Source organism: Anolis carolinensis, chromosome 6 (assembly GCF_035594765.1).
Source record: "Anolis carolinensis isolate JA03-04 chromosome 6, rAnoCar3.1.pri, whole genome shotgun sequence".
Lineage (NCBI taxonomy): Eukaryota > Metazoa > Chordata > Lepidosauria > Squamata > Dactyloidae > Anolis > Anolis carolinensis.
In genome coordinates, this window is record NC_085846.1 from 51,246,402 (window position 1) to 51,270,608 (window position 24,207).

Genomic DNA, 24,207 nt, shown 5'->3' on the forward strand with positions numbered 1-24,207 from the left:
TGCAACCTCATTTAGCACAGGTTGCCACCCAATACCCCGATTTGTCCCATGACTGCCCAGGAGGGCCTCTGTCTTGTCTGGATTAAGCTTCAACTTGTTAGCCCTCATCCAGTTCATCACCACTGCCAGGCACTGGTTCAAGGTCTGAGCGGTCATCTGCATAGAGATGTCAGCACTGAGTCCAGGAGGACCCCCAAGCTGCAGACCTGCGCGTTCAAGTGGAGTGTGACGCCGTCAAGCACAGGTAGCCACCCTATGCCCCGATCAGACAGGCAACTGACCTGGAGGACCTCTGTCTTGTCGGGATTAAGCTTCAGCTTGTTCGCCCTCATCCAGACCAACACAGCGGCCAGACACTGGTCCAGTATCCGAGGGGCTTCCTTGGAATTCGGTGGAAAAGAGTAGTAGAGTTGAGTGTCATCTGCGTAGAGATGGCACCGAACTCCAAAACTCCGGATGACCTCTCCCAGCGGTTTCATGTAGATGTTAAAAAGCATGGGGGATAGGATAGAACCTTGCGGGACCTCACAGGTCAATGGCCATGGGTCCAAGCAGGTGTCCCCCAGCTTCACCAACTGGGAATGGCCCTCCAGAAAGGACTGGAGCCACTGCAGAGCCGTACCCCCAAGGCCCATCCCGGAGAGCCATCCCAGAAGGATACCATGGTCGATGGTATTGAAAGCCGCTGAGATGTCCAAGAGAACCAGTAGGGTCACACTCCCCCTGTCCAGTTCCTGCAGAGGTCATCCACCAAGGCGACCAAAGCCGTCTCGGTGCTGTACCCAGGTCTGAAGCCAGACTGCGATTGGTCCAGAAAATCAGTATCTTCCAAGAATCCCTGGAGCTGAGAGGCAACCACCCGCTCCAAGACCTTGCCCAAAAAAAGGGAGGTTAGAGATTGGTCTGAAGTTGCTTAAAATGGTGGAATCTAAAGAAGCCTTCTTCAGAACTGGCCTTACTATGGCATGTTTAAGGCAAGATGGAAATTTGCCCTGTTCCAAAGAGGCATTAATTATTCTCACAAACCAATCTAACCCACCGCTGGCCTGTTTTAAAAGCCAGGAAGGGCAAGGATCAAGGGCACAGGTGGTCGCTCTTACTGCTCCAAGGATCTTGTCCACGTCAATAGGTTACACATGCTGAAACGAATCCCACAAACTCAGACATACAGATGCCTCGGTTACCTTCTCTGGCATTGCATCAAGGCTGGCATCCAAGTTGGAACAAATCTGAGTGACTTTGTCTGCAAAATGGTGAGCGAACTCGCTACACCGAGTTGCCGAATCCTCGGGTGCCCCTCCAGCCTCAAGAGGGTGGAGGAGCTCCCCGATGACCCAAAACAACTCTGAATATCTATAAGTTGCAGACACTATGCGGGCAGTCGAGAAAGCCTTCCTTCCTTAATAGCGGCTCTAGACCGTGCTTGGTCAGAGACATCATGAGATGTCCGCCAGTGGCACTCTAGTCTCCTTCTCGCACGTTTCATCTTTGCCAGCTCCCTGGTAAACCAGGGGGCTGGGGTGACTCCACTCAACGAGAGGGGACGTTCGGGAGTGATCGTGTCTATCGCCCTGGTCATCTCGCTATTATAGCAATCGACCAAGGCATCAACAGGATCATCAGTCTCCATGGCAGGCAGATCCCCAAGAGACCTCAGGAATCCATCAGGATCCATAAGCCTCCTGGGGCGGACCATCTGAATGGGTCCCCCACCCCTGTGGAGGTTTGAGGTCACAGTGACTCTTAAAATGATCAGATAATGGTCGGACCATGACAATGGAAGAATAATTTACTCTTCCACTCCGACCAAGCCATCACTCACAACAAAAACTAGATCTAGTGTATGTCCAGCTTGATGAGTGGGACCCGATATTACTTGGAACAGTCCCATGGTCGTCATGGTGGCCATGAAGTCTTGAGCTGCACCTGTTAAGGTGGCCTCAGCCTGAATATTGAAGTCACCCAGCACTATCAGTCGCTGGGAACCCAACACCACGCTAGAGACCACCTCTGCTAGCTCAGACAGGGAGACTGCTGTGTCGCGGGATGGACGGTACACCAGCAGAATCCCCAAACTGTTCCGGGTTCCCACTTTCAAGTGGACACACGCAAACCCAGTAGATTGCGGGATGGCGCATCTGACCAGGGCAATGGACTGCCGAAAGACTACAGCAACCATACCTCCCCGCCCTCCAGGCCTGGCCTGCTGATTTACCCCGAAACCCGGAGGAAAAAGCTGGGTAAGACTTCCCCCACCCAGCTCATACAACCAGGTCTCAGTGATGCATGCCAGATCCATCAATGATTTACCGTTGATGGATCCAGCATTAAGCAGCTGGACCTTCAGCTTGGAGAGGATGCCAAGGAGGTTACCACACCTATCCTTCTCCAGGGTCGCAAGAACCCTATTGCGCTTCTCCCTGGGAATCTGGAGACCACTCATCCCCCACACGACCTCGATGGAACCCCCCCCTGCCCCGGTCCCCACCCCCCAGGGAATAAGGCTCAATGGAAGTATTGTTGAAAGGTCCTAGTCAGCTCTCTGAATCCAGAGAGCCACAAGGATTTCTGTCTTGACTTATATCTGGGGAAAGGGACAGATGGAGACTATTAGGGGTGGGGGATCTTTCGAGAGAACTAGGTAGACTAATAGAGGACAAGGGTTGTGGGCAAGATACGAGGGGGGGGGGTTGGGCAGGGATATCTGAGTAAGAATTTACAGGGGAAATGGACCTACATAAGGAATTAGGCATCCTGTTGTCCCTGGGCCTACTAGGAGCTTGAAAATGTGAAGTCAGGTCGGCCATAAGAGGACAAATACTCTTCTAATAGTGATACCCCATGAATTCAGCCAAAACCTGAGTGCCCATAATTTGTCCATTATGAATTTGTAAGATTGTAATAAGGCGTATCGAGCAATTGAAAGTCCTTATATAGCCAAGTAATGGACTTAATCTTGACTTTTGTCCAGCTCCTTAATAGAATTTGGCCCAAGGACCTCTGGATCGCTCTTTTTGAGGTCCATCTGCCCCTGTTCAATCGAGAGTCTCTAATTTCAAGTACCAGTTGTTCTGATTGAAGAACGTGTTCATGGTGGCGCACTGCGTACAAAGGAGAAAAGTCTGTCTCCAACAGAAGATTCGTGGTCTGCTTCAACGCTCCCAAATCTAACTCTGTATTCCCATCCCTCCCATGCCCTTGTTGAATATCCAAAAACCTTCCCTCCCCGTCGTCATCCCCATTTTCTAACATTACTTCCTTATTAAACTTTTGTAGTCTGACCTCTCACTCCCCAGCCAAATCTGGTGTCCGACTGACCTCTGTTGAGTTATATACCATAATATTCTCCTCCTCAAGGACATAATGCTGTATGGAGTTATTTACCAGCAACGAGATCCCTTTTAGGAGGTGATCTATTTTCTTGTTCAGGGTTACCAATTGTGACAGAACGAGACTAAAAGACCTGCCCATAAGATGACACAGCTGAGACAGTTTGTAATTCCCATGCATGTCTGCCTGATTCATTCTCTAATACCTTCCAAAACTCTCAAATAATACCACTCTAATCCTTTCTAAGCTTATCCTTCCTGATGACCTTCTCTCCCTATCTAAAGCTTCCCAACCAACTCTCTGCTTATATACCTTCAGCCAACGTTCTTTTTTTAAAAAACATTTTTATTGGAAAAGTTTTACTTATTCCAAAAACACACATATTACACATAAAATGTACAGGCACTGGAGGAAAAAAAGGGGGGGAGGGTTGGGGGGGAAGGTGCAAAGGGTGTATTTGTGATCTGTAGGGAGTAAAGGGTAAAACATTGAGGAAAGGGGAAGGGGGCAGGGTTGGACTTCCAATCTTTGTCTTTCCTCTTTAGGTATTCCTTTTAATAGTTCAGCGATGTTGCCTTCTTAAGATAGTCCTTGAAGTTCGACCAATCTGTGACCTTCATCACTCTTACATTGCTTCTTCGCAACAAAAAAGTTAATTTATCCATATCCTTTATTTCGATTAGTTTGTCAATCCATAAATCTTTTGTCGGAGCTTTTCCAGATTTCCAATATTTCGCAATCACCATTCTCGCTGCGGTGATAAAAAAGTAAATAATTTGTCTGTATTTGTGTCTAATTTTCCTAGCGGGTCATATAGCCCCAGCAAGAGAAGTTTGGCCGTTTTCCTTAAATTTGTTTTTAATATTTTATTACATTCCTCTAGAATTGTTGTCCAATCTTTCTCTATTTTCCTGCAAGTCCACCACATGTGGAAGTAGGAGCCTGTGTGAGTTTTGCATCTCTATTATTAGCATTCCTATACATTAGCCCTATTTTCTTTGGAGTTAAGTACCACCTGTGTGTGACTTTCAGCCAATTTTCTTTCATGTCTGTAGAGTATGTATATTTAATTTTCCTTTTCCAAATTAAATCCCATTCATGTAGTTGGATTGGCTGGCTTGTGTTTTTTGCCCATTGGATCATTGCGTTTGTAATTGTCTCGGTTTCTGTTTCCCAATTTAACAGTTTGTTATATTGTATTGATATATTTTTCGTCTTTAACTGAATTGCTTTATCCCAAAAACCCTGTTCTAAGTCAAAGCCTTCAGCTTTATCCCTTTTATAAGCTTCCTTAATTTGAAGATATTGATACCAAGACACATTTTTATTGGTCTTTTGTATGGCCTGCATTTCTTTTAACTGTTGGGGGGGGGGGTCATGTGAGTCGGGAATTATATTTAAGATTTCTTTGTAAGTCGGCTATACTATCCATCCCAACAGCCTTCTATGATTTGCCTCCATTGAAGAGAGCCATAAAGGACTTTTAGTATGGAAGTATCTTTTGTATTTTTCCCAGGTTCTAATTAATGTCGATCTAATAAAGTGGTTACCAAATTGTTTTTCAATTTTAGTTTTACCGTACCAGAGGTATCCATGCCAGCCTCTTCTTAACTCATGACCCTCTAAATTTAGAATTTTAGCTTTTTCTAATGTTATCCAATCCTTAATCCAATAAAGGGCACAGGCATCATGGTACAATTTTAAGTCTGGTACCCCAAAACCACCTTGCTTTTTTGGTGAAATCATTATGTTGTATTTAATTATTGGTTTTTGATTTTTCCAAATAAATTTCATAATTACTTTTTGCCAGTTCTTAAGTATTCTAGCTTGCCTGATGATTGGAATATTTTGAAACAGATACAGTAGTTTGGGGAGTACATTCATTTTTATGATAGCTATTCTACCGAGTAGCGACACATTCAGATTCCTCCACTTGTCCAAATCCTTTTGTATTTCCTTCCATTTAGCTAGGTAGTTTAGATCAAGAAGTTGATTGTTTTTTGCTGAAAGCCAGATACCTAGGTACTTTATCTTAGAGGAGGTTTCTAGTCCTGAAATGGCAAATAAATACTTTTGTTTTTCTTTTGACATATTTTTTGTAAGAATTTTTGTTTCCTTTTAATTAATCCTTAAGCCCGCCACCTTTCCGAATTCTTCAATTTTCGCAAACCAATTATGAATATTCTGTTTGGGATTTTCTATTATACACATTAAATCATCAGCAAAAGCTCGATATTTATAGTCTTGCCTATCTACTCTAATTCCTTTTAAATTTCCATCTGTATTAACTGCTTTTAAAAATACTTCTAGTGCAAATATAAATAAAAGGGGTGATAAAGGGCATCCCTGTCTGGTACCTTTATTAATTCTAAATTTTACTGTATCTTTGCCATTAATTTGAATTTTTTGTCCATTAATCATTGTAAATACTAATGATACCATTTTGAATTTGGAGGCCTAAATCTAATTCCTGAAATAATAATTTGAAAAAGTCCCAATTTAAGTTGTCAAATGCTTTCTCCGCGTCAAGTGCTAGAAAGCCTACTTCTTTTTGACTATTTTGCTCATAGTATTCAATTGAATCTATAATTGTTCTCACATTGTCTTTGATATTTCTGTTTGGTAAAAACCCTGTTTGCTCTTCTCCAATCTAATCAGCTAAAAATTCCTTTATTCTATTGGCTAAAATTTTGGTGAAAATTTTATAATCAGTGTTCAATGGAGAGCTGGGTCTATAATTACATACATCCGTTGTGTCTGAGCCTTCCTTTGAATCATAATTATTGTTGCTTCTTTCCACGATTCTGGAATAACTTTCTCTTGTAGGGCCTGATTAATAATTTTCTGTAAGAAGTGAATCACTTCTTCTTGGTCTAATTTGTAAAAGGCTGCTATAAAGCCGTTGGGACCTGGGGCCTTGTTGCTTTCTAAAGTCTTAATTGCTTTGAGAATTTCTTCTTTTGAGATTTCTTTATTTAATTTTAATCTTTGTTCATCAGTAATTTTCTCCAGTTTTTGCTTCCCCAAATATTCTGTTATTTTCTCTAAGCTTATTGGGTCTTTTGTATAAAGGTTTTTGTAATATATTTTAAATTCCTCCCTAATTTCATCGTCTCTAATTACTATTCTAACTTTTGATTTGATTTTTGTAATGTATTGGCTTTGCTTTTTCTTCCTTATTAATCTTGCCAGGCATTTACCTGGTTTGTTTGCATTTTCAAATGTATTTTTTTTTATCCATTTTATCTGATTCACCAGCTTTTCCAGTTCCCAATTCTCTTTTCTTTTTAATAATAATTCTAGACTTCTTTTTATTTTGTGATTTTTGGGGTTGGCTTTTAAAAGCTTCTCCTTCGCCTCTATTTCTTTAGTTATACTTAAGAGTTCTGATTCTTTCTATATTCTTTTACTTGCATTTAGTTGTATCAAGAACCCTCTTGCCACCGCTTTAAAGGCGTCCCAAATAATTTGCGGTTTTACAACTTTAATATCGTTAATATTGAAATACTCTCTTGGCATAGCTTTGATTTTCTCTATATCTTTTTCATGTTTTAATAGGTTTTCATTAAGTCTCCACTTCCTACAACTGGGCTTTTTTTAAATTAATTTCCAGCAATAAAGGACAATGGTCAGAAATGTCTCTATTTAAGATTTGTGTATTCTCTATTTTAGACAAAATGGATTTGTTAGCCCATGCCATATCGATTCTTGACCATGTCTGGTGTCTTTTGGAAAAGAATGTATAATCTTTTTTCACTGGGTTGTGTGTTCTCCAAACATCTATTAGATCATATTCCTCTTTCAATGCGATGGAATTTCTAGGTAGGGAGCTGGTATCTTTTCCTTTTTTAATTATTTTAGATTTATCAAATTCTTTGTTTAATACATCGTTGAAGTCACCCAATATTAATATATGATCAAATTCTGTTTTGTTAATATTGTTTCGCAGAAATTCAATACATTTTGATTTGGGGCCATTAGGCGTATATATATTACAGATGAGAATCTTTCCCCCCTCTATACAAATTCTGATTGCTATTATTCTGCCTTCATTGTTTTTAAATTGTTCTTCTGCTGGTATCTTGTGGTCTATATATAGTACTACTCCTCTCTTTTTAACAGTATCAGCTGCAACAAATTCTTTCCCTAAGTAATTATTCTTTAAATACGCCACATGTTTCAAATCAATATGGGTCTCCTGCAGGGCTATAATGTTGAACCTTCCTCTCCTTAGTGTATTAAATAGTCATTTTCATTTATTGGGTGAGTTCAACCCATTTACATTGTTAGAGAAACATTTTAAAGAGTTCTTGCCGTCTCCTCATGTGGGTGAGTGTTCATCCAAATCAATATCTCTTTTTAATATTTTATAAAAGTTTTTGGCTTCTTCTTTGTTTGTTATCCACATCTTGTCTCCCTTGTATGTAGCCACTGGCCCTTCATATTTTTCCCATCTGTATTTAATTTGTAGTTTTTAAAGTTCATCTGTAAGGAAATAATATTTCCTTCTTTCGTTTAACGTGATTTGCGGATATTCCTTTAGAATGATTACTTTCCTATCTTTATAACAAATTGGATTTAAAGCGTTTTTTCTCAAAACTTCATCTCGTGTAGTTTTTTTTTCAGGGAGTGGACGATTACGTCCCTAATTGCCCTGTTCTTCTTTGTAAAGCTGGTGTGTATCCTGTACACTCTTGTCAATTTGACCACACGCTTCCTGGTCCGTACATTGTAATAGTTTGGCTGTTAATTGGGTAATCACCCAGCTGATGTTCTCCTCCTTCTCCTCTTGCACATTCCTGTATCTTAACTGGAATTCCAGTGATTGATATTCCATTTTTTCTTGGATTTTCTCCAGTTTCTTCTCTTTTTCTTCTAATTGATCCATTTTTTTCTGCAGTTTACTTTGCATTTTGTCTATCTTTCTATTTTCTCCTCTTAAGTCATTAATTTCATTTGCATTTTTCATTGTTTCTTTTTTCACCAAGACCAGCTCCTCTCTGATTTCTTTCTTCAATTCCAACATCTCTTCTTGAAGTGTTTTTTGTTGTAGGTCTTGCTTTTTTGCAATCGTTTGCACTTCCTTTTGTAACAGATTCTGCTTCTCCGAAATTTTCTTAATCTCCCAGAGAATTTCAATTAGGCTACCTTGCTCTGGTAAAGAGGATCTTCACGTGACCATTTTTGATTCTTTACTTTCCTTCTCAGGTTTCCACTTAGAGAATGACATCTTATTATCTTTGCCTTTTATTGCAAGTGCAGCTAAAGTTGATGTCCAACTGACACTTTATATGTACAAATTGCCTTTAGATTCTGTTATATGATGTTTTTCCGTCTTTTAAATTAATCCCTTATATTTAAATTCATTAAACAAAGCTATTACCTTCTTGCCCTGGACTTAATGCCTTTGTTCTTCCAGTCTTCTATGATCGCTGTTTGTCCTTCGTTCACCTCTCAGTCGCTCTGGAACTCTGTGTGTAATCAAAGTTCAATTCACCGTTGCCGCTCTAGTCTGCAATTTCTCTCTGTTATTATTCCTTTGAGACCTCCCTGTCCATTCTTTATTGCCTCCGCCGTTGACTTCTGGAGCCACTGAAGTACGTTGTTGATTACGCTCCTTTCCGTCCACTAAGGGATTGCGTCAGCTTCCAGACTGCTAGGCGCTTCCTTTGCTGCTGTCCTTCCCAACTGCCTCAAGCTCCTCCTTCGTAGAGTTTGTTTTGAAGAAGGGAAGTTGTAGTCAAAATAACATAGTGATTCAAGGTCAGTTGTGTTAGATGAATTCGTTTTGCGTCTACTGAAGCGGATTGTAGAATATTTTTTAATGCAGTAAGATCCCTTTTCCTCTTTTATATTAATCTTTACCTAAGATCGTTCCAGCCCCGGCAGAAACTTCCCCCGCCCTGGGGAGTAGTCTCCAACTGTCCCGGTTAGCTTGTATTGTATTGATATATATTTGCCTTTTTTGTAATTATTTAATAACCGGTATGGATTTCCTTTCAATAGTTACAATTTACCCAGAAGAGCCTTTTACAGTTCCGGACTACATATATTATTTGAGGTAATAGTTCTTTTCTCTTACCTTGTCCTTTTCTTTTACATACGTTCTGTGGCGCTGCGTGGCTAACATCCAGTGCGAGTCTGGCTTGCTTCCCACTGGACAACCCGCTATCCGAGGGCCTTCGGACCCACTTGACCCTAGCCCTTGAGGGGCGGAGGTTGCTGGGGCTGTCGAAGTGCCTTGTCGGTAATAGCGTCTCCCCCAACTCGTCCACGGGGGTGAGAGAGAGCTAGAGCTCTACCAATGCGTTCCTTGCGGTTGGTACGCCAAGAGCCCTCAGTGCACCCAGCCTGTCGCCATTGTCACACCATCGGAAGTCCAGCCAACGTTCTTATTAACTTACTCAAACCCTCACACACATTCCAGAGACCATCAATCTACCATACAATTAACACATAGGGAATTACGTAGTGGCTCAGCCCCTTGCCATACCTGCCTTTTCCAAGCAACTATCCCTCCTACCTCAGAATATCTACCTAACACAGCAAAATAATAGTGGCCCAGTACGGTTAAAAACAATAAAAACAATCCACATGCTCTGTTCAACTTACACTTGCTGAGAGCAACATAAAGTTTACATGGGAAGGGAAAGAACCAAAAAAGGGGGAGAAAAAGGTGGCGGTAGTGCCAGATGTTGTGGTGCAGGAACCTCCCTCAATCAACAACAGCAGTCCCCACAGCAACAACAGGTGCAGTGCCCACTGGAAAGCACTTCCCGCAATGGTAGTCCCTGGTGGAGGCCACCTCCTCTCACCGGAAGCCTTTCCTGATTCAGCAGAACTGCAGGATGGTCATGCAGAAAGATGAGAAAATGAGAAGAGGCCTCCGGTTTGGCCTACTTGCTAGTACAGTAAGTAGCACGGAAGCCACTTGAGGGCTGCACAAAGGCCACTCGGGCCGCTAGAAGGCCCTCCAACAAGTCTCCTCCTGGCACTGGAGATGGGAAGATCTGGGGGCAAAGAAGTGAATCAACCAGCCTTATAGCCTTCCAACTTGGCGGAGCTGTGGGACTGGGGTGGGGACGCTGTGATGTCTCCCTTTCCTCCCCTCGCTGAAGCCCAGGTTGTATTCAGTCCAGCAGGAGAAGAGAGGAGGGGATGGGGGAGAGCTCTTACTTGCAGAAACTCTGTGGCGTCTCCCTCGTTCTCCCTCGCTGAGGCCCAGGTGGTATTCAGTCCAGCAGGAGAAGAGAGGAGGCGGTGGGAGAGAGCTCTTACTTCCAGAAACGCTGTGGCTTCTCCCTCGTTCTCCCTCACTTCAGTAGAGTAGAGTAAAGTATTTGAACAATCCAATGCCAGGAAACAACCCAGGTCTAGGTCGATGGGTCTAGGCGTAAAGAGCATATCCTATCATCGGGATTCTTCTCCAAGGAAGCCGAATGGCGAGACAGAGAGAGAGAAAGGATTTAGTGCTATTAAAGAGCCACTTGATATCAGCAAAATTCTTCTGGCTCTCCTGTCAGCAGACAGGAGAAAATGCTGATGTGGTTCTAGCTGAAGTAAGGAAGTTATTTCTTTCTGAAATGGAGAGAGATTTAGACTTTTTTTCTCCTTTATAGCTTTTGGTTGTTCATTATTAACTAAATTCCACCAAAAGTTCTCAGTCTTTTCTGTCCATTTGCTAGATTTTGACTCAAACTAATTTAACCGTCCCCCCCCCCCCCCCACACACACACATGTTTATTATGGGAAGAAGGAATTTTGTTGTTGTTAGCAACTTTAATACTGCCACAGCTTTTGCTCTGCTCTTAGGAAAGTTAAGAAATATTTCCTTGATGTATACTACTTTAAAATGCTGCTTCAAAGCATCAGTAATTAAATGTACCATTCTACATAATTTAATATAAGATGTCTCCTTAAGGGGAAATACAAAACACCCCTCCATAGAACCAACAGAAGTGTTGGGCATCGGACTGGAACTTGGGGAATTCAGGTTCTGGTCCCCAGTGACTTATGAAGCTTACTGGTGGCCTTGGGCCAGTCACGCTTTGTGTGATCTATCTTCACAGATATTGTCTAGAGTCCATTGGAAAAAAAGCAGAACGTAAACATCACTGAAAATTAAACAAATGTTTCCTAGAATCTCTTCCTCTGATGTTACAAATGAGATAATAAAGATAAAATTGTATTATGTTTCTGTAAGAGATTGCCCTCCAACTCCATCCAGTCTTGGATGACACACATTTCCTTGACCCATTTCAAACTGGCTTCAGAGCAGGATATGGAGTTGAGACTGCTATGACCTTCTTAGTAGATAATCTATGTTTTAACACTGCCAGGGGTGTGTGTCCCTATTGGCACTTCTAAATCTCTCAGCAGCTTTGAATAACATCGACCACAGTATCCTTCTGGAATGCCTGAGGGATTTGGGAATCGGAAGCACTGGGTTGCAATGGTTCCTGTCGTATATCTTAGCAGGTATTGAATGGTGGTTCTTGGGGATAGCTGCTCCTCAAAAGAGTTGTTATATGGCATCCCATAGAGTGCCATTCTATCTCCAATATTATTTAATGTATACATGAAACTGCTGGGAGAGATCCACCACTTCAGTCCTCTGCGGAGTGGGTACTCTAGCCAGCTAGAACTCAACATGCAACCATCACCCAAAAGACATTTTCATTGGTTGCCTCAAGACTAAGGATGCCATCACATTGAAGCAGGAAAGTGTTTGGTAGAGTGTGTTTATAGTAGTGTTCAGTCATACTCCGTTTAGAAATGAAATGGATGATTTTCCCCCACCTTCAACACACTGTTAAATCTATCTGTGTGACTCAGTTGTACTCAGGATTCTTCAGTTGATTTGCCATCACACTGTAATCTTTAGGGACCACCCACCATCCTTCCCCCCTGTTCTTTGTGGGGGGAAAATCCTCCTTTCTTTGAAATGCCAGCTGTTATGTGTCTTCTAGTCCCTGAGATTTCAGTCTACCCCTCCCCAGCTTCTATCCTTCACTCCTTCCACACCCTCTCTCTCATTTGGCGAGGAGGGAGGGAGGGAAAACAGTGATGCAGCCATCTTTCTCTCCCTCTCTCTCTTGGCTGCCCCATATAGAAAGGAAGTAAGGAGGGTGGGAGGGAAAACGCCAATCAGCATTCTTCTCTCCTTCTCTCTTGGTTTTCCTATGCAACACAAGGCACAAACATATTACTGAGGGAAGAGAAGGGAAAATGAGTATCAATTAATTTTAACTTGCATTTTAACTATGTGTGAGCGCCCGCTGTTAGCTCCAGCTTCTGCCAACCTAGTAGTTCGAAAACATGCCAATGTGAGTAGATCAATAGGTACCGCTCCGGCGGGAAGGTAATGGCACTCCATGCAGTGTTGCCAACCACATGACCTTGGAGGTGTCTATGGACAACACTGGCTCTTCGGCTTAGAAATGGAGATGAGCACTAACCCCCAGAGTCAGACATGATTGGACTTAACGTCAGGGGAAACCTTTACCTTTTTATTGTATTCTAATCGGGTTATATCTCTTTGTTTTAACAATGTTGTACCCTGTCTCAAATTGTAAGGAGAGGCAATTCTGTAATGTGATGGCATTCATTGTTCTCAGGTTTATAATGAAACATTTCCCCAATTGTGGGAGGAGTCAAAAGTACCCTTAAAGTGTAGAATAAAACCCAGAGCAGATTCATAGCTCCATCAACCACCACCAACAACAATTCTTTATTGATTAGTCACTTTTGACCATATCAAAACATGTAAAACATACAATACGTACACACTTACACATATATACAATAAAACCATGTAAAGATACAAAACATCCCGACCTGCGGCCTAATAACCCGCTCCTAGACAAATACAGAGTAAAAAGGTTAAAATTAGTAATTTCCTAAGGTAAGGTTTGAACGAGGACAGGGGTAAGTAAAACAAGTGTCTTGTCCGTAGTAAATTTTAAGTTTGGATTTTGTTAGTGGCAATAATATATCAGCTCTCAGCTTCCATCTTCTCACGAATGGCCAGTGCTTTTTGTGTAAAAAGGGCCAGTTTTAAAATAGAGTTTTTATCTGAACCCTGTAGAAGGATATGCAATTTCTCCTCTAAGTGAATATGATTCTCCAGCAGAGGGTCTAAATAGAGAAATCGAATCCTGGTGTAGTAGGAGCATTTTAAGAAAAAATGTTCTGAGTCCTCCACTTCTGCATCTACCTCACGACACCCACAGGTTCTCTGCGTATAGGGGATGTTCTGATGTCTACCTAGCTTGGACTTAATGTCGAGCTGATCGAATCTAGCCCGGGTAAAAAGTTTTCTAATATATAATGGAAGAGTCAAGAAGGTGTAGGTTTCCATGCCCACATTGCATTTAAATTTAGCCAGGTATGGAGTGGCTCTAGCTTGCGCTATGATCATAAGATCATTTTGTGCAGCAATGTCAAGGGCTCTTTGGTATACAACTGAGCACACTTTAGCCCTGAAATGTATTAGCTCGTGTGGGGCAAAACCTATCTTGCTGACCGTATGACCAAGTCTGCTTAGCCATGATGACCACTCTTTGTGGTTTTCTTGTTTTAATGGGCATATGGCTGGGAGTCTAGGTGGTTGCATTTGTCTTATTTTGTACCACTAATTGATCTGTCTCTTCAGGATTACTGTGGAAATTGGGGGTACCCCCATCTCTGCTCTCACAGCAGCTGACAAGGATGATCTCTCCACACCTAAGCCAATTTTCAAGTGGTGAAGTTGGAATCTTTCTACCAATGCCAGATCTTGATCCCCCCATATTTCAGCTCCATACAAAGCAATGGGGAACACCTTGGCCTTGAGAACCTTCAGAAAGGGACGTAAAGATCCCGGGTAATTATGATTACCTAATCCATCAACCAACAACCACAATTTCATCTCCCCATTTCCCAGAGTGGAAAGAGTTCATGCCATAGCTGGAGCTGTTTTCCTGTCATGAAACAACAGTGGAGGCTTAACTGAATTATATGAGTCTATACTGCCCATATAATGCAGTTTCAAACTGTATTATATGGCAGATTAATCAGCTATCAAATATCCATCCATTAAATACTTTCATTTCTTTAAAAGATGGAAAATATCATTTTTGATGGTATGATTGTTTGTCAGCCTTCGTCATTACATCAATATCTCTTGACATTAAAAGATGAAGCACAGCAGATGAGTGAATTCTGATCATACATTGACCTTTTGGTATAATGAAAGTCATGTGTAAATCTAATCACTATACTATCTGTATGAGCTGTAATCTGGGGAAAGGTCTGGCATTTAAGATTCTCATTCTAAGGGAAGCAAAGAGCAGAAGATGAGCTAGCAGATAAACTATTTTTGTAAAGTTTATTGGCATATATTTCTACACATCCAAATACAGCATGTTCTGTACAGATCTCTGGGGCTTCATAGTACAGAAGGCTCTTCCATATGTCCTGCCCAATTGCAATCTAACCATCATCTTTTTAATATATTCCCACAGCAACAAAAAACTTCCATATTGCCAGGGGTCACATATTCCCATGCCTTCCTTTCCTGCATAGAACATGATGATTATCCATCTGGGCTGATACTAAACTAGTAACTTTTTACCTTACTTTAATGAGTTTTACTTCCAGTGAATGTATAGTGCCACATGATCACTACCCATGGATCCACAGGTGCTTATTAGAGTATGTCACCCATGCCAATGTAATCAATACTTCCCTTAAAATGAATTTATCTAACAATTGGCAAAAGCCCGTGCCTCTAATATTATATACAAACAAGTCACCTGAAGAAATAGATTCAAATCCATAGAAAGTCTTGTTAAAAAGTTCAGCTGGTCTTAGAAGATTCTATATTCTTTTTTATCTAAATCATGAAATTTTGATGGGTTTTTTTGGGTCATTTTTCTGATGCACTTTGGATAGTACAATCACATGGAAGGCTATTTCTCATATTCCTCAGAATGTTTGCTTGCATGCATTCATGAATTCCACAGGGGAATTAGACTCTTTTAGGCATCATTTTTCTCTTTAAAAATATTTAAGGTGGTAAAACAACACACAAGCACCAAAACAACACAGCAGTCTGGTCAGTATTGCCAATTTGTTAAAAGAGGTATGGTGTTTCATTGTGAATACATGAGATAAAGCGATGAAAGCTATCCACATTCTCAGTCTAATCAGGTGGCAATTTTTGGCATAAAGTGGTTCTCCTCCACACATACAGGTTGTGTCAGCACATGACCCTTATCAACCAACCATAACTTATCTTAAACTGACTTCAGCCATTGTTGCCCATCTCCATCACATATGCAAGCACTTCCTCATCAACTTGAGGAAATGTGTCTGTTTTGGAACCTCAAAATGCACACTGAGTAAGAGTGGCTTTCTCTAACTAGTTTTTCCCTTTATGACAGTTATGCACCAACTTCTCATTTATAGAGATCTGCTTTCCTGCAGCTCTGTTTCCATGCTCCTCAACAAAAGCAATGACTTTCAGCTTGAAACTAGCTGATTAACTCTGGCCATTTCTGTAGGGGAAAGTAACTTCCATGATTTAAATACTTCCTAGTGTTCCCTCCACATGCCTTTCTGCCCCACCCTACCAGCTTTGCGCTGGCCTTTTAGCAAGGGCACATCTATCACTCACCCAGCCTTCCAACCAAAGATGCACCCACTCACGTGCCCACTTCAATTATTTGGTTGCCCATCTATCCATCCAGCCACCTACCCACTCAAAGACCCTGCCACCCACCTGCCCAAAGACCTTCCCTACCTACCTTGCACTTACTTACACACTCACACACTCTCTTACTCGGTCACCCTTGAAGGGGTGGTCTGGGAATAATGGGCAACTGAGTGAGTGAGTGCCAGCATGAGTGACTGAGTGGCTAGCTGACTAGCTAGGTGAATTTGTAGATAACTGGGTGAGTGAGTGAGCAAAGTGAGCATGTGAGTCTTTGGGTGGACAAGTGGATGAGCAAGTAGATTGACTAGTAAATGAAGGGTGCAACTATTACACAAGGAAAACAAAAAAAACCATTTTGGAAGCCCCCCAAAAGGTGTGTGTGTGTGTGTGCAACTATTATACAATGATGGAGTAATCACAGTTGATGGCTTATCCAAAATCAGGGCCTACAACTACTGGGTAAAAGTGATTGCCATGGCAAATGATAGACTGCCAAAACTGTGCCTGTTAGAGCAGATAGAAAATCAACATCAGTCCTCTTGGCTAGTTCATCTGACAAAATACTTTAGGAGTTGTGGACTTCCGATTCGGTATCCAAATCTCTTAGAAGAACTAGACCCAAAAATAGTTGCTCAACGAGTACTGGATATAGAAGGTCAAAAAGACATTGCTATCCTGAGTAAAGCTGGCTCATTGAAATGGTTAAGCTGTTTTAAACATACTTTCCAAACAGCCAGGTATCTAAAGACAGAAATACCTAAACTCCTCAGGAGGGTATTTACCAGAGCTCATTTTGAGCAGCTGGATACGATGATCAAACACGGAAGGTTTAACCAAGTTCCATACAATGAACGATTTTGTATTTGTGGAGCATCAGAGGTGGAGGATATCGCACATGTACTGTTCAGCTGTGAATTGTATAAGAAAGAGAGAGACCAATGCCTCGGGCCATACATTATTCACAAAACACACTGGGACCTACAAATTAAAATTTCATTTTTGTTGGCCGGCCAGAATCCTAAAATAACACACAAAACAGCCGCGTGGGAGGCGGGGCCAGGGCATGCTGCGTGGGAGGCGGGGCCAGGGCACGCTGGGCGGGAGGCGGGGCACCGCCCTGACGGTGCCCCGCCTTCCGCCCAGCGTGCCCTGGCCTTGTGGCAGCTGGCCAGGTAAGCCTTGTGCCCTGGCTGGCCTTATCCAGCCGGCAGCCGGCTGGGCGAGGCCAGCCAGGCCAAGGCGCACTGGGCGGGAGGCGGGGCACCGTCAGGGCAGTGCCCCGTCTCCCGCCCAGCGTGACGGCGCCCCCCCGGGACCTGCGCCCGAGGCAGCGGCCTCACGTGGCCTCCATGGTGGGGCCGGCCCTGGTTGTACATATGTCTATGTGTTAAATGTTTTGATACGGCCGATGGGCTAATCAATAAAACATGATTTGATTTATTATGCAATGGTGACTATTTTGCAATGAAATATGGTATATGTTAGGGGGTGCTGAAGTCTTGGGTTATATTAGTATACATGTCTTTGATCCATTATCTCTATCACTGTGTCTTAGGCCAATTTGAAGATCAATTAAATGAACCCATTTAAAGGAAAGCAAATATTCACTGCTCATTTAACCATGCAATGTAGGCTGCTAATCAAAATAAGGTGATGTCTTTCATAATATTTTCTCCAAATCCTTTACTCTCTAGATCAGTCATGGGCAAGATTTTTTTGTCTTGAGGCCACATTGTGGGCCCAGCCAGAAGAGCTGGGCCAGAAGGAAGTGGGACTGTGCGCACGCTGGGTGGAATGGGCCCACGAGAGGGTGGGGTCAGGAGGGGACAGGGCAGGGACTGGGTAATCCTCAGGTTGTCCTCACATCATAATGACAGGGTTGCTTGCCCCATCCTTATGCCAAAAGGAATGCGGGACATGCGCTGACTGCCCCAATCCTCCTCCTCCTGGAGCACTTTCAGAGGAAAGCGAGACAGGTGGCGGCTGAGAGTTCTCGGAAGGGCTCTCAGTCATCATGTGCTTTCCTTGAGCTATCCTCCTGGAATAAGAATGGGATCGCTTGCACTGTCCTTATGCTCAGATGAGGGCAAGACATGTGGTGGCTGAGAAAGCTATCAGCTGCTGTGGGCTGCCATGTCCTTATGCCAAAAGTAATTACTACATACATCTTCTCTGTTACTCCCCTCCAATATCTATCCTCTAGATTGCACCACTATTTTATGACCCTGTTCTTTGTGGTTTTTATTCTTATTTCTTTCTCACCCCGAGTTTTAACTTAGTGTTCATGTGGCCCGCCCTTGTTTTTATTGTTCTTCTGATTTTGCGCTGTAATGTATATTATCATTTATTGTATTGTTCAATGTGTTATGATTTGTTGTTTTTTTATACTCTGTTATATTGTATTGTTTTGGGCATGGCCCCTTGTAAGCCGCCCCGAGTCCCCGTTGGGCAGATGGTGGTGGGGTATAAATAAAGTTTTATTATTATTATTATTATTATTATTATTAAAGGACAGGGTAAATTAGGAGGGCCTGAGGTAAGTGCTGCATCCAGCCCCTGGGCCTTAGTTTGCCCATGCCTGGTTTAGATATACTGGGCTATAATGACTATGATGTTTAGAAGATTATGAGAATTGTAATCCAATATAAAGGGGGATGCAAATAGTAGGAAAAGTCTGCTAAAAGTTAACAAGAAACAAGATTAAGAAGAAACACACCTTCTCCAAGACTACTCCAGGACTAGTTCTTATTCATTAGTAACGATAAATATCTGCTGTAATGTGTACCTCTTTTTTTTCAAAAGGAGGGTTTTTAAAAGCACAGGTATTGCCTTGACTTCCTTTCCTGCCCTCAGCATGAGGGTGGGGAAGGGCTTTGCTCGCTTTTAGTGAAGGGAGAGAAAATAGTCCCGACGGGGACTTGTGGTTGGGGCCAGCGTAAGTGCGCTCCCGCCCTTTACCTCATTCCTTCTCCTATAATTTCGGGATATTCTGATAATGGCACTTGAACATCCACATTTACTCCTTGCTCAGTGAATGCTCACTTAAAAAAAAACCCTTTGTGCAAGTGCACTAAGCAGAGAATTATCACCATCTTCAGCAGAAAAAAAGAAAAGAAACTCAGGAAAATAATTTACTAAATTAGTTTTAGGAAATAGGAATAGTTAAAAACATTTGTAGAATTGTTTATATGAGAGTCTCCTTTTCCAGTCAGATAAAAACCAGAGAGCTCTTCTAAGAATGCTGCAGCAGATATTTTATGACACTCAATATTGATATGTTTTTAAATTAAATTTAAAGATAATTTAAAATTACATTTTACAACATTTCCACAATTTCAACACCTGTCTTGCTTTTGTTTGTTACCTATTCTGTGTTTGTAGAGAGGGGACAATGTCTGAGTTAATCATATCAGTAATAATGCTAATATTAGTCAATGATTTAATAACTTATGTAGTCTATTAGTTGGATGCTGGCTTGGTATTGGGGTCTCCATGCCAGCCAAGGGTGGCTTGGGTGATACCTCTTGTGATTCATCTTTTGGCTATTCCATTTTTTACAGGATGACACCCAAAAAAGAATGTTGGTGGACCAAAGGGCAAGGGACCAGTCAAAAAGGTCCCAGCTCTTCATCGGATGATGAGGGCATTACGGCAGGTGACTCTAACGTGCCTCCCAGCTCTTCATCGGATGATGAGGGCATTACGGCAGGTGACTCTAACGTGCTTTTAGCTAAGATCAGCACATTAGAAAAGCAGCTAGGAGCAGCTGACCCTGCTGCTAGCCCGCAGCCAGCATGTCGGGCAAGTAAAAGAGATTTTCTAAATGCCATTATCTCTCGTGTGTGCTATAGATGCTAGTCGGAGTGGTGAGTCCTGAGATGAAGCTGGGCAGCCTGGTTCAGTGGCTGGGGATCCCCATGAGTTTCTGTACTCACCTGAGGGCCACCCGGAACCTGAGCAGCCGGCGTCATCAGCTGAAACCTCATTACCCGTCATGGCCGGTGGGCAGGCGGCTCATTTGGTTCCGGTTCAAGGGCAGGTGGTGGGCAATCCCACTACTTCAACAGGTACAAATACAACATTTATGTGGCCATGGGACTAAAGTCAGTCTCAGAAGCGACTGGCTGTATATCTACACAGGCAGCCACAAGCACACTTAGCAAGTCTAGTGTTCCAGCCAGTCAACAGGCAGCCTCACAAACGCTGACCTGTGCCAATAAGGCACTAGCTGAGGAAGCCAATCAGCATTGGGGCATGGCCGAATGGTCCTTGCCGGCAACTCCATCGATGGAGACAACACCGCTGGGTGCCCATCTTTCTCAGAAGACCATAGACAGAATTCTCAAGAATGAGTATATAGATTTTTTTTCTTTGTTTTTTAGAGAGTTAGAGAAGAAAGAGAAACATGAGCTAGCTGATGAGCATAAAGAACAGATTAAGAAAAGAAAGGTTGATCAAAACTGGGAGAACTGGCTTGCTTGCTACCTGATTTATGCAGGAGTGATCACTAACGCCCACAGTTAGTGATCAATGACCTTTGCCCTGTTAAGGTTATTGCAAAGTTTTTAGCATTTTGAGGCACTGCTCCTGGGCTCCTTTTTTGCCATCACGATGGCTCTCCATTGACAAAATATCAATTTTGGTCCGTTACCACCAAGGCTCTCAAGGTCTTCGGCTTGGCTCACCTTAAATTTGGGACCCATTCTTTTCGTATTTGAGTGGCATCCACTACTGCCCGGCTGGGTTATGGGGTGGAAAAAATTAAGTCTTTTGGGAGGTGGAGCTCTGGTGTGTGCAAGGGGTACGTACGCTCCTCTTTGTAGTAGTTACATATTTGTTTTCTCCCTGTTGCAGTTTCGTTGGTGTATAGACGGAGGGTCCTGATTTGCGGTCACAGCAAAACGTCAGGCACGCCATTCTTCCTATGGTCAGCATTTGGCCAGCATTTGGGCCTCACCTCCACTGATACAGTTGAATGGAGAGGCAGAAGAGGCTTACGTTGGGATGGTTTGATTCCTTTGTTATTTGGTTCCAAGAGTGGGCTCCCTCCTGATATTTTGGTCATCCACCTTGGAGGAATGACCTAGGCCTGCTCCCAGGCACGGCCTTGTTTTTTCAACCTCGAGCTGTTTTTATGTGGATATGGGAGGCTTGGCCCCATACGCATATTATTTAGCCTGCAATAATCCCGCGCCTGAAGTGGCCAGGTGATGGTGACGTGCAGAAGGCCGAGAAGGTCTGTTATTCCACACAATACCATCACACACAAGAAGACACATTTTTACCGAGCAGATGGTATCCATCTATCGGATGAGGGCAACTTTCAATTTCTGTTAGGTTTGCAAGCAGCAATTAGGGAGGTGTTGGAGAATTTGGTGGGGGTTGGGGACTAGATAGACATCTGCACCCAATTGGTGCGGAAAGTTGATAGGGGAATATGCAATCTGGCATATACCTAGGGCACCACCCCCTTTGGTGTGAAGGACATAAGCTAAAACACTCATCTAGTATCCATCTTGAAAAGGTGAGGGGAATCTAAAGGCCCTTGGAATGTGGAGACTTTGGCCTCAACAACTTCTCCGACACGGTCCTGGCTAACCGGGGACCAGGTTTTTTTGCTCTTATCAGGTGAGAGGTAGGCCAGGTAAGGGCACTGTTTTTTTCCCACCAGATTCTCCTCCAGAATAGAGTTACATTCAATTTCAGAGTTAAATAAGTAACAATTAATAAAGCTGCCCATATTTAAATCCACTTTACTTGTTATTTCAGGGGTTGGCAGGCAAAAGGACTGTCATCACTTGTGATCTAGTGAACAACTACTATAATTTCAAAGTATGGATGAGCGTAAGTGATTTTTTTGAGATATGAACTATTAACATATTTACTATTAATGAACTTAACATTCTTTTCTTAATATGCTCAAAGTGTGTTGATGTGTAACTTGCTCAATGCTTGGGGAAAAACCCAGAGTTTCAATATGCACAGAGTTACTAAAGGAAACTGGTACCATACAAGAGAGAAATCTCACTAACTATTAAATCAAAGAAAATGGAACATATCCTTGTAGACATAAAGACAGAAAGCCTGCTTTATAGAAACATTTTTTTTCTAAATTCACCTTGAAAGTATTCTTCCCATTTCCATCTTGTTATATGATGTTCAATTTTTTTCCTTATCTAGCAAGTAATTATAGAACGTCTTTCCCTAATGCATACAAAAGAGGGTCATTTTAACATTTTATGTAGATTGTTAAAAATTACATTTCCAGAATATTTTTGGTCCCTTCCACTGCATGCTTTCTTTTATATTCATTCCTTCATTTTCCATATTCTGTCCCCTGGCTGTGTCATTTGATATTAAAGTGCTTTGGTATGAATATTGCTGAACTCTGTACTTTGAGTTTCTTGTTCTTTTACTTACTCATTTTAGCTAAGAATGAGACATACTATTGCCAGGGAATCAGTGAGCATGGGCTGAGAAGGGGGAGGAGATAAGCCTACAAAATATTAGCTAAGGCTCAATTTGTACTGTGTAGTTTAAAACAATGATTCCAAAATTCTGTGCCAGAAATTATCTGTATAAATTATGTGAAGGCAGCATATCTGCATATTTTGCTCAATGTGCTTAATTTTTTTTTCTGTTACTCGCACTAAAAACTAGGAATTCTGTATGACATTGAAGACTTTCTCTAACCCTTGGCAAACTCTTTCTGTTCCCTTCTTTCCTCTCTGAGATTTCCTGAAAAATCTGAAATTCTCAAGCTGCTAAATGTTTCATATTTTGGGATGTAAATCCATGCTTGTTTTGTTCTCTTGAGTGTGAATGAAACACCTCAGAATTTCCCCACACCCTTGCTTTAGAGAAGGTGTTTGCTTTGTTTACGGATTTTCTGAATATTCTTGACAAGAAGAAGAATTCTTACAAAACAGTGGGAGGGATTTTGTGCAACTATCATTGCCGCTGGTGGCACAGTGCGTTAAAGCGCTGAGCTGCTGAACTTGCTGACCAAAAGGTTCCAGGTTCAAATCCCGGGAGCGGAATGAGCGCCTACTGTTAGCCCCAGCCCCTGCCAACCTAGCAGTTTGAAAACATGCAAATGTGAGTAGATCAATAGGTACCACTCCGGTGAAAAGGTAATGGTGCTCCATGCAGTCATGCCGGCCACATGACCTTGGAGGTGTCTATGGACAACGCTGGCTCTTCGGCTTAGAAATGGAGATGAGCTCCAACCCCCAGAGTTGGTCACGCCTGGACTTAACGTCAGGGGAAAACCTTTACCTTTTACTATCATTGCTATTGTCTTATTCAATGAGGTTTCACAATCCATAAGAATTGGATAGAATGTTTGGAGCATTTAATCAGTAAGGCTGTCTTTCTCTACTTGCTGTGTCTCTACTTAATGCGTTTCACTTCACAAAGGGAAGGAGGCTGATTTTGTTTCCTGGAATTCTTTTGGTTGGTTCCAACAAGAGTAGGCCTACTACTAAATTAACTAGTCAGTGACATTACTTCAGTTGGCAATAACAATGATATTAAAGCTAAGGTCATCTGCAGAGCTTGAGTGAAATGTAGGGCTCAGCAAGAAATCTCACTGAGTTGCTTTCTCAGCAAAACATCTCACTGGGAACAACACACTTTGCGAATTTTTTAAACTCTCATATTCACCTAGTACTAATTTCTGATCTTAAGAAAAACTCTTCTGGGTCACACTAACAATTTACACAATCTAGCAGTCTGTTTCCCCACCATGGGTAATTAGCTGCCTCTGACTAAGTCACAAACTGAAGGTGAAGACACAAGCAGTCAACAGCAACTGGGAGTCAGTGATATTGTGAGGTTCTGGATAGCATCATGACCAATCACCAGTCTTTTCCTCCAGGAATTGGCCTAATCCACTTTACAGTCATGTAAGCTGAATAATAACATTACACATGTGTTTGAGAATTCCATGTGTTATATATTTTGTGTCTTTGAGTCTCTGATCACGCATCTTCATCTCAAGACATTACCTATAGGATTCGCCATACATCATGGTGAATCCAGTGTGGAATGTGGGGAACCCGTCGCTCCATGCCCCACATCACCCAGCTTCTACTTTACCCCATCCCACAGGGGCGAAACATCTGCCACCTGGCTTCCCCCAGTTGTTGGCTATGCAATACGGGAAGCCTTCTGTGTTG

At 42.3% G+C, this 24,207-nt stretch overlaps 1 protein-coding gene across 1 annotated transcript in view; it reads right to left on the reverse strand.

Moving 5' to 3' along the window:
- Window positions 1-24,207, reverse strand: part of cntnap2 (contactin associated protein 2) — a 924,912-nt gene that overhangs the window by 467,704 nt on the left and 433,001 nt on the right. The gene's annotated exons all lie outside the window — the stretch shown is intronic.